This window comes from Vulpes vulpes, chromosome 2 (genome assembly GCF_048418805.1).
Source record: "Vulpes vulpes isolate BD-2025 chromosome 2, VulVul3, whole genome shotgun sequence".
NCBI classification, from domain to species: domain Eukaryota; kingdom Metazoa; phylum Chordata; class Mammalia; order Carnivora; family Canidae; genus Vulpes; species Vulpes vulpes.
The window spans coordinates 16186150-16195655 of record NC_132781.1 but is presented as its reverse complement, the minus strand read 5'-3'; the positions used below and the strand labels follow the sequence as shown (position 1 = coordinate 16195655).

The 9506-nt window shown below is 39.0% G+C and overlaps 1 long non-coding RNA gene across 1 annotated transcript; it reads left to right on the top strand.

The window, feature by feature from the left end:
• The first annotated feature begins 6477 nt into the window (after positions 1–6477).
• LOC140595974 (uncharacterized) lies at positions 6478–9297 on the top strand. Its single transcript, XR_011997994.1, has 3 exons — positions 6478–6533; positions 7376–7480; positions 9199–9297. It is a non-coding gene; the product is annotated as an uncharacterized lncRNA (long non-coding RNA).
• The last annotated feature ends 209 nt before the right edge of the window (positions 9298–9506 follow it).

Sequence of the window (9506 nt, the reverse complement as noted above, 5' to 3'; positions counted from 1 at the left end):
AAATCCATCTGGTCCAGTGTATCATTTAAAGCTCTCGTTTCTTTGGAGATGTTGTGCTTAGAAGACCTATCCAGGGTAGAAAGAGCTAGATTGAAGTCACCAAGTATAAGTGTATTATTATCAAGGTATTTCTTGAGTTTGGTTATTAATTGGTTTAAATATTTGGCAGCTCCCACATTCGGGGCATATATATTGAGGATTGTTAAGTCCTCTTGTTGGATAGATCCTTTGAGTATGAGATAGTGTCCCTCTTCATCTCTCACTATAGTCTTTGGGGTAAATTTTAATTTATCTGATATAAGGATGGCAACCCCTGCTTTCTTTTGAGGACCATTTGAATGGTAAATGGTTCTCCAACCTTTTATTTTCAGGTTGTAGGTGTCCTTCTGTCTAAAATGAGTCTCTTGTAGACAGCAAATAGATGGGTCCTGCTTTTTTATCCAGTCTGAAACCCTGTGCCTTTTGATGGGGTCATTAAGCCCGTTCATGTTCAGAGTTACTATTGATAGATATGAGTTTAGTGTCATCATATCTATTCAGTCCTTGTTTTTGTGGATTGTTCCACTGAACTTCTTCTTAAAGGGGAATTTTAAGAGTCCCCCTTAAAATTTCTTGCAGAGCTGGTTTGGAGGTTACATATTCTTTCAGTTCCTGCCTGTCTTGGAAGCTCTTTATCTCTCCTTCCATTTTGAATGAAAGCCTTGCTGGGTAAAGTATTCTTGGTTGCATGTTCTTTTCATTTAGGACCCTGAATATATCCTGCCAGCCCTTTCTGGCCTGCCAGGTCTCTGTGGAGAGGTCTGCTGTTACCCTAATATTCCTCCCCATAAAAGTCAGGGACTTTTTTTCTCTTGCTGCTTTAAGGATCTTCTCCTTATCTTTGGAATTTGCAAGCTTCACTATTAAATGTCGAGGTGTTGAACGGTTTTTGTTGATTTTCGCGGGGGATCTCTCTATTTCCTGGATCTGAATGCCTGTTTCCCTTCCCAGATTCGGAAAGTTTTTAGCTAGGATTTGTTCAAATACATATTCTGGCCCTCTGGCCCTTTCGGCGCCCTCAGGAACCCCAATTAAACGTAGGTTTTTCTTCCTCAGGCTGTCATTTATTTCCCTTAATCTATCCTCATGATCTTTTAATTGCTTGTCTCTTTTTTCCTCAGTTTCCCTCTTTGCCATCAACTTATCTTCTATGTCACTCACTTGTTCTTCCACCTCGTTAAGCCTTGTCGTTAGGACTTCTAGCTTGGATTGCATCTCATTTAATTGATTTTTAATTTCTGCCTGATTGGATCTAAATTCTGCAGTCATGAAGTCTCTTGAGTCCTTTATGGTTTTTTCTAGAGCCACCAGTAGCTGTAAAATAGTGCTTCTGAATTGGCTTTCTGACATTGAATTGTAATCCATATTTTGTAACTCTGTGGGAGAGTGGGCTGTTTCTGATTCTTTTTTTTTGAGGTGAGGTTTTCCTTCTAGTCATTTTGCTCAGTGCAGAGTGGCCAAAAACAAGTTGTATTGGGAAAAGGAGAAAAAGAGAGAGAAGGAAAGAAAAGAGTAAAAGAAAAAAGAGAAAGAAGAAAAAAAGGGGGAAAAAGAGAAGAAAAAGAAAGAAAGGAGAAAAAAGAAAAAAAAGGGGTGGGGGTGGGGGAAGCAATCAGAAATCAAGAAGAAAGAGAGAAAAAAAAAGCACAAAACAAAAAAAAACAAAAACAAAAAAAAACAAAACAAAAACAAAAAAAACACGGGGGAGTATCTTCCGATTCTGTGTACTTTAAGTCCCTTGACTTCCCTTGGAACTGGTCCGTCTCGCTGGTCTTCTGGGGGAGGGGCCTGCTGTGCTGATTCTCAGGTGTTAGCACTTGGGGGAGCTGCTCTGCCCCTGCCTGGTGCAGGGCTCAGTGGGGGTTGTTCACCCCGTGAGGCCCCGGGAGGAAGCCACAGTGGCGGGGGCAGCTCTGGGACCCTGGAGTCAGCTCCCGCAGTAGCTCCGGGGCTCTCCGTCTGCAGGGCCTGGGGGCTCCCGGGCGGGGCCGCTGATCTGCTCAGTTCCAGGCAGGAGCGTCCTTGCTGTCCTGGGCCCTCCCGGCCTCTACCTGTCCCGGGGGAGGCCGGATCCTGGGCTGTGTCCCGGCGCCCTGTGCTCCGGGGCCTGCGCTGTTGGATTCGCGCTCCCGCCCCGCAGCCTCCTCCGCGGAGCCGCCGCCCGAGCCCCTCCCAGCTGTTCCCGGAGCCGCGCCGCCCCCTCCGCGCGGAGCTCCTTCCTCCGCCCGAGCCCCCGCCGCTGAGCTGTTCCCGGAGTCGCGCCGCCCCCTCCGCGGAGCCGCAGCCCGAGCCCCTCCGAGCTGCTCCGGGTCCCGCAGAGCGCTGCAGCCCTTAGGGAGCTCGGCGCATCTCCCTGGGGCGCAGTTCCTCTGTTACTGTCCCAGGGAGCCCGAGGGCATCCCCGCCTTTCTGGGGATCCTGCTCCAATTCCCCGGGAGGCCTTTCCGCGGGGAAGGTTGGTGCAGCTCCTGCTCCTCCGGGACGGGGCTCTCCTGTCCTGGGGACACTCGCCCCAGCCTCAGCCCGGCTCCTCGCGGGGCCCCGCCCCCTTGGAGGCCTTTTGTTCCTTTATTTCTTTTTCCCCGTCTTCCTACCTTGATAGAAGCGCGAACTCTTCTCACTGTAGCGTTCCAGCTGGTCTCTCTTTAAATCTCAGGCCGAATTCGTAGATTTTCAGGATGATTGGATGGTTTTCTAGGTAATTTGTTGAGGACAGGTGACCTGGAGACCCTGCTCTGCCGCCATCTTGCCCCTCCCCGGTTTTCATATTCTTAATTATAGTTTATAATCTATCTTTTGCAGTAGGACACATGTATATTTAAAATATTTTGCTTAAGAATAATGGGTAATAATCCCCTAATTTAATTTGTTATATATAGAAAAGGAAAGTTACTATGTGGTGTGTATAAAAATACATCAGGCAATTGGATCAAGAGTCTTCCACAACTGTCCACTATCTCTGAAATTTATTTACTCAGCAGTTTTTCTAAACTCTGAAGTAATAGTAGAGAGTGTACTTTAAATATCTTTGTACCTCTAGCATATTTCAAATATTAGGTATGTAACGAGGGAAATGCTCTTCTCTGACAACTTTGCACATCTCTACATAAATACATCTTGACACAAATCTAACCCGAGTCTTTGTTGAAAGCTTCATGATGCCTCCTGGAACAAGGGGACATAAGCAGCCTTATGAGAAGCTGCCACCAAACAGTTTCTCCATCTGCTTCCCCATCTGCAGGAGACTGTTACAAGGTCATTGCTCCTTCATCTCCCTAAGTTCAATTGAACTCAGACTTCACACCCCTCTCCCTTAGGGTACACAGCTGCAGATTTCTGTGTAAGTCCATAAAACTGGTTGTTTATAGTGTTGAGTGAGCTCCTTGGTATCAGAAGAACTCATTGTATGTGCCACCAGTCATCTGGCCCAGCTGGTTCAGTGACCTAGGACTAAAGAGGCAGAGATCCAACAACATGCTGATCTTGCTTCCCATTTATAAGTAATTAACTGTCTTAATCCATTTGGGCTTATTGTCTCATTACCATCAAAATCTGCAGAAATGCGACAAGCCAACCTGGCAGATTCAGATTCAGTGGTCATCTTGATGACCGGTTAAACACTACACCACTGCCTAGGGACTTCTTGGCCACTTGTCAGTAACTAATATATGACTAAATAAATAAAAGTAGTGGAAAGTAAGAAAGGAAGGGAAATTTGCCTATAATGAGATGATTAAATCTTTTTAACAGTTGCTTCAAAGGTATACCAGTAATGTGTCACTAGCTATTCCATGATTATCATAGTAATTGAAGACTTAGATTGGGAGTATATGAAAGACTGTAAAAGTATTATAATTTTTCCATTTATTATATGATGATATGTAGGCTTTATGGCCATACCATAAGTGAGCAAGGTCATAGAATATGGTCAACATCAGTAATGGTTTCTCCCATGTTTATAAAGTAAGATAAATCTAAATAACGCAGAAGTATATATTGTCAGTCTGTAGACTCCATCATCTAGGGAAGAATTGGCAATGTTTCTGTAAAGGCCAGATAATAATTATTTTAGGCTTTGTGGATGATATGATCTCTATCATCAATTCAATTTTGCTGTTGTGCAATAGCAGCCATAAACAATGTGTAAACAAATGAGTGTGTCTGTGTTCCAATAAGATTTTATTTATGTAGGTTGTCTTTTACTTTTGTTGACTGTTTCTTTTGCTGTGCAAAAGCTTCTTATCTTGATGAAGTCCCAATAGTTCATTTTTTGCTTTTGTTTCTCTTGCCTTCATGGATGTATCTTGCAAGAAGTTACTGTGGCCAAGTTCAAAAAGGGTGTTGCCTGTGTTCTCCTCTAGGATTTTGATGGATTCTTGTCTCACATTAAGATCTTTCATCCATTTTGAGTTTATCTTTGTGTATGGTGTAAGAGAATGATCTAGTTTCATTCTTCTGCATGTGGATGTCCAATTTTTCCCAGCACCATTTATTGAAGAGACTGTCCTTTTTCCAGTGGATAGTCTTTCCTTCTTTGTCGAATATTAGTTGACCATAAAGTTGAGAGTCCACTTCTGGATTCTCTGTTCTGTTCCATTGATCTATGTGTCTGTTTTTGTGCCAGTACCACACTGTCTTGATTACCACAGCTTTTAGTACAGCCTGAAATCTGGCATTGTGATGCCCCCAGCTCTGGTTTTCTTTTTTAATATTCCCCTGGCTATTCAGGGTCTTCTGATTCCACACAAATCTTAAGATGATTTGTTCCAACTCTCTGAAGAAAGTCCATGGTATTTTGATAGGGGTTACATTAAATGTGTAAATTGCCCTGGGAAGCATTGACATTTTCCCAATATTAATTCTTCCAATCCATGAGCATGGAATATTTTTCCATCTCTTTGTGTCTTCCTCAGGTTCCTTCAGAAGTGTTCTGTAGTTTTTAGGGTATAGATCCTTTACCCCTTTGGTTAGGTTTATTCATAGGTATCTTATGCTTTTGGGTGCAATTGTAAATGGGATTGACTCCTTAATTTCTCTTTCTTCAGTCTCATTGTCAAGTGTACAGAAAGATATTTGCAAATGACTTATCAGATAAAGGACTAGTATCCAAGATCTATAAAGAACTTATTAAACTCAACAGCAAAGAAACCAACAATCCAATCATGAAATGGGCAAAAGACATGAACAGAAATCTCACAGAGGAAGACATAGACAGGGCCATCAAGCACATGAGAAAATGCTCTACATCACTTGCCATCAGCAAAATCAAAACCACAATGAGATACCACCTCACACCAGTGAGAATCGGGAAAATTAACAAGGCAGGAAACAACAAATGTTGGAGAGGATGTGGAGAGAGGGGAACCCTCTTGCACTGTTGGTGGGAATGAGAACTGGTGCAGCCACTCTGGAAAACTGTGGAGGTTCCTCAAAGAATTAAAAATAGATCTGCCCTACAACCCAGCAATTGCACTGCTGAGGATTTACCCCAAAGATACAGAGGCAGTGAAACGCTGGGACACCTGCACCCCGATGTTTCTAGCAGCAATGTCCACAATAGCCAAACTATGGAAGGAGCCTCGGTGTCCATCGAAAGGTGAATGGATAAAGAAGATGTGGTGTATGTATACAATGGAATATAACTCAGCCATTAGAAACAACAAATACCCACCATTTGCTTTGACGTGGATGAAACTGGAGGGTATTATGCTGAGTGAAATAAGTCAATCAGAGAAGGACAAACTTTATATATATTTGTGGAATATAAAAAATAGTGAAAGGGAGTAAAGGGGAGAGGAGAAAAATTGAGTGGGAAATATCAGAAAGGGAGACAGAACATGAGAGAAACCTAACTCTGGGAAACGAACAAGGGGTGGTAGAAAGGGAGGTGGGCTGGGGGTGGGGGTGACTGGGTAACCGGCACTGAGGGGAGCACTTGACGGGATGAGCATTGGGTGTTATTCTATATGTTGGCAAATTGAACACCAATAAAAAAATAAATAAATAAAAATAAGTTAATAAATCAGGATCCAAATTTTAAAAAAAGATTTTATTTATAGACACTAAAATTTGAAATTTATATAAATTTTATGTGTCACAAATAATATCCTTTGGGGTTTTTCAACCATTTAAAAATGTAAAAATGATTCTTAGCTCATGGGCCATATAAAAATAGGTGGTAAAAATGTAAAAAGATACATGTACCTTAGAAAAGAAATAGATGGTGGGCTGAATTTGGCTAGTGTTCCATAGTTTACCAACCTCTAATAGGGAATAGGGCACATGTTCTATTACAGAGTTTCTAAAAGCCAGGATTTATAAGTTTAAGATTGAGATAGGGCACAATGAGAAAAAGTAGACTTTCACAATATAGGGGTTTCATACTTTGTTTCTCTGAGTCTGGATCACCTTATTATTCTTATTTTTACCCATTCTTATAGGTTATGGGAAGGTTGATTTTGATAAATTGATGGATGGAGTGAAAACTCTTACAGGTGAGAAGTTAATATTAATCTAAGAGTATACGTTTTACTCAAAATTATATTTCAAAGATTTTTTATTTCTTTGTTTATTCTACCATTTTGTCTTTTATTTTATAGAATTTTTTAAATATTTTATTTATTTATTCATGAGAGAACAGGGAGAGGTAGAGACATAGCAGAAGGAGAAGTAGGCTCCCTGCAAGGAGCCTGATATGGAACTTGATTCCGGTACCCTGGGATCACACCCTGAACCAAAGGCAGATGCTCAACTGCTGAGCCGCCCAAGTGTACCTGATAGAATTTTTTAAATCTTACTTCTTAGAATTAGGATTTTAATTGTCTACACCTTAGTATTAACAATTTCAGTTCTGTGTCTGGGTACCAAATTCTTTGTTTTTTGAATTTGACATTAATATATCACTTTCTATGTTTGGGGGGGAATACTCTAAATCAAATCAATAAGTAGTAAAGTGCTAATAAAGATATAGGTGATTATATTATTTAAAGATGATCAGAAACATTGTCTAATCTGATGACAGAATCATTTGGATCAATCCTAACAAAATCCTAATTCACTAGAAAATATGTAATCCTTATTTTCTTGTGTTGATAGTCCACTTTTTGTAATTGTGTTATTTTATATCCATTAGATATGACATCATGGTCATTTTAGTAGTGTTAAGGGAAGGGATTTATTTACATGAAAGCTACTAGTTATATAATTGGATATGTCACACTCTGCTTTCATCAAGCAGTAAAATTCACATGGAACAGACTGAGTTGATTTTTTTTTCACATTTTGAAATTAGGTCATTCTTAAAGTTATTATCTAATTCCATCTTGTGTTTTTGAAGGAGGGGAAATTGATGTCAGTGATGTGGGAAATCATCTAGGAAACACAGGAATAGAGGTCACAAGAAAGGAATGGTTGACGCTGCTGAAAAATCTACCAATAAATGGTAAGAAAGAATTTCGATACTACTATAGACTTTAAGAGAACTTACTGTTACATATTTGTGAAAAGTTTAAAATTTTTCTTTATTTGATCATGGAAAAAAGAATACATATCTTGAAACACTCAGCATGATTTTGTTCTGCCTCAGAATGAAGAAGTTCCATCTCAGTTTAGGAATAACAAAAACAACAGTCATGAATTCTGCCATTAAGGAGAAAAAAATCATATTGTCACTTTTGAGTCCTCTGAGAGGCAAAAAATTAAACTGTGAACATGAGAACAAAGTAGGTACTAGAGGTGAAGAAAGACAAGTCAAAAGGAGAAATGAAAAAAATATATTTCAGTATGGGCATTAGCCAAGAGCAGCTGCCTCTACTGCTAATGAGCTGGTGAAATATCTGCATTGTGAGTCTTCTTTTTTTCTTGATTTTATTATTTTAGAGTAAATTGGATATTTCTAGTATAAGTAATCAAATATATCTTTTTAAAATTCTAGCTCCTATATTTTACCTTAGTGAATTTCTACATAATTTGTGACCCTTGTGCAATTTCTTACAGCAAATGGAAAGATCTATCAAAATAGACTGATGAGTGGTATTAAGTCTCTTAGTGGTGTGTAAGAATTGTGAGAAAATACAAATAGATCTGAAATCTCTCAAGCTTTTTATTTCTACTCTTCCATAGTCATTAAATTTTGAATGTTACTGGGCATCTTTATTGATCTTATGCTCCTTCATAAGACTATTTATAATTTGCTATTGTATTTTTATTTTTGTGTGCTGGGAAGAAGTCTCCGTACTCTTAGGGAATTTTTTGGACTTTGAAGAATAAAAATGAATGTTTTTTTTTAAAAAAAGGAATGGCTCAGTTATGCAGGTAATTTGGTCATTAGTAGAAATAATCACAAGTTTCAGTTAACAAAAATAAACTTCACTTATTGATCAAATAAAATATAAAAGCTGTCATCTCCATATGACTCTAATACTGAATTGACTATACAGTAGTCTCCCCTTATCCACAGGAGATGTGTTCTAAGATCTCCAGTGGATCCCTGAAACCCTGGATAGTACTGAACCCTATATATACTATATTTTTTCATATATATATGTGTGTGTGTGTATATAAATATATAAAACATAAACTGTGTTTCTTCATATATATATGCCTATGATAAAGTTTAATTTACAAGCACAGTAAGGGATTAATAATAATAATAGAACAGTTATAACAATATACTATAATAAAAGTTATATGAATGTGGTCTCTCTCTCTCTCTCTCTCAAAATATCCTATTGTACTGTGCTCACCCTTCTCCCTTGTGATGATGTGAGGTGGTAAAATGCCTACCATGATGAGATGAAGGGACATGGATGACGTAGGCATTGTGACGTAGCATTAGGCTACTATTGACCTTCCAATGGTATGTCTGGAAGATATATGCTTCCGGACCATGGTAGACAGTGGGTAATTGACACTGCAGAAAGCTAAACTGCAGATAACCTTCAAATTAATTAATTTTCCTCTTTAAAGTATTATGACAAGTACTAAGTAGATTAGTACTTGAAACCAGATTTATTTTAAGCAAAGGTTTTAATTATTATCTGTCGTTGATTTTTGTTCCATTTTTATCAGAAAGTGTTAATCATAATACTATAAAAATTAGTGGTTTTGTTATTTTTTGGATTCCTTAAATTTTATCTATATACATGTCTCTTTGCCAAGGAGGAATGGTTGATGTCAACAAGCTGAACACAGTTCTAGGAAGTATGGGCATGAGCCTCACAGAAGAGGAACTTAAAGATCTGACACAGAATCTTCCAGAAAATGGTAAACATGTAAACATTACTGTTTTGTAAACAAACTGTACTTCACAGGAGCACAGGAAAATGTGCATTTTCTTAACAAAAAATCCTGAGTATGATTATTTGGAATAAAAAAGCCATTTGGAAAAACTTAGAGGGAAAAAAGAGGCTTACAGTGAGACTCAATCCTTTCTCCCATCAGTCTCATCAACTTCCCAACAGCTTTTT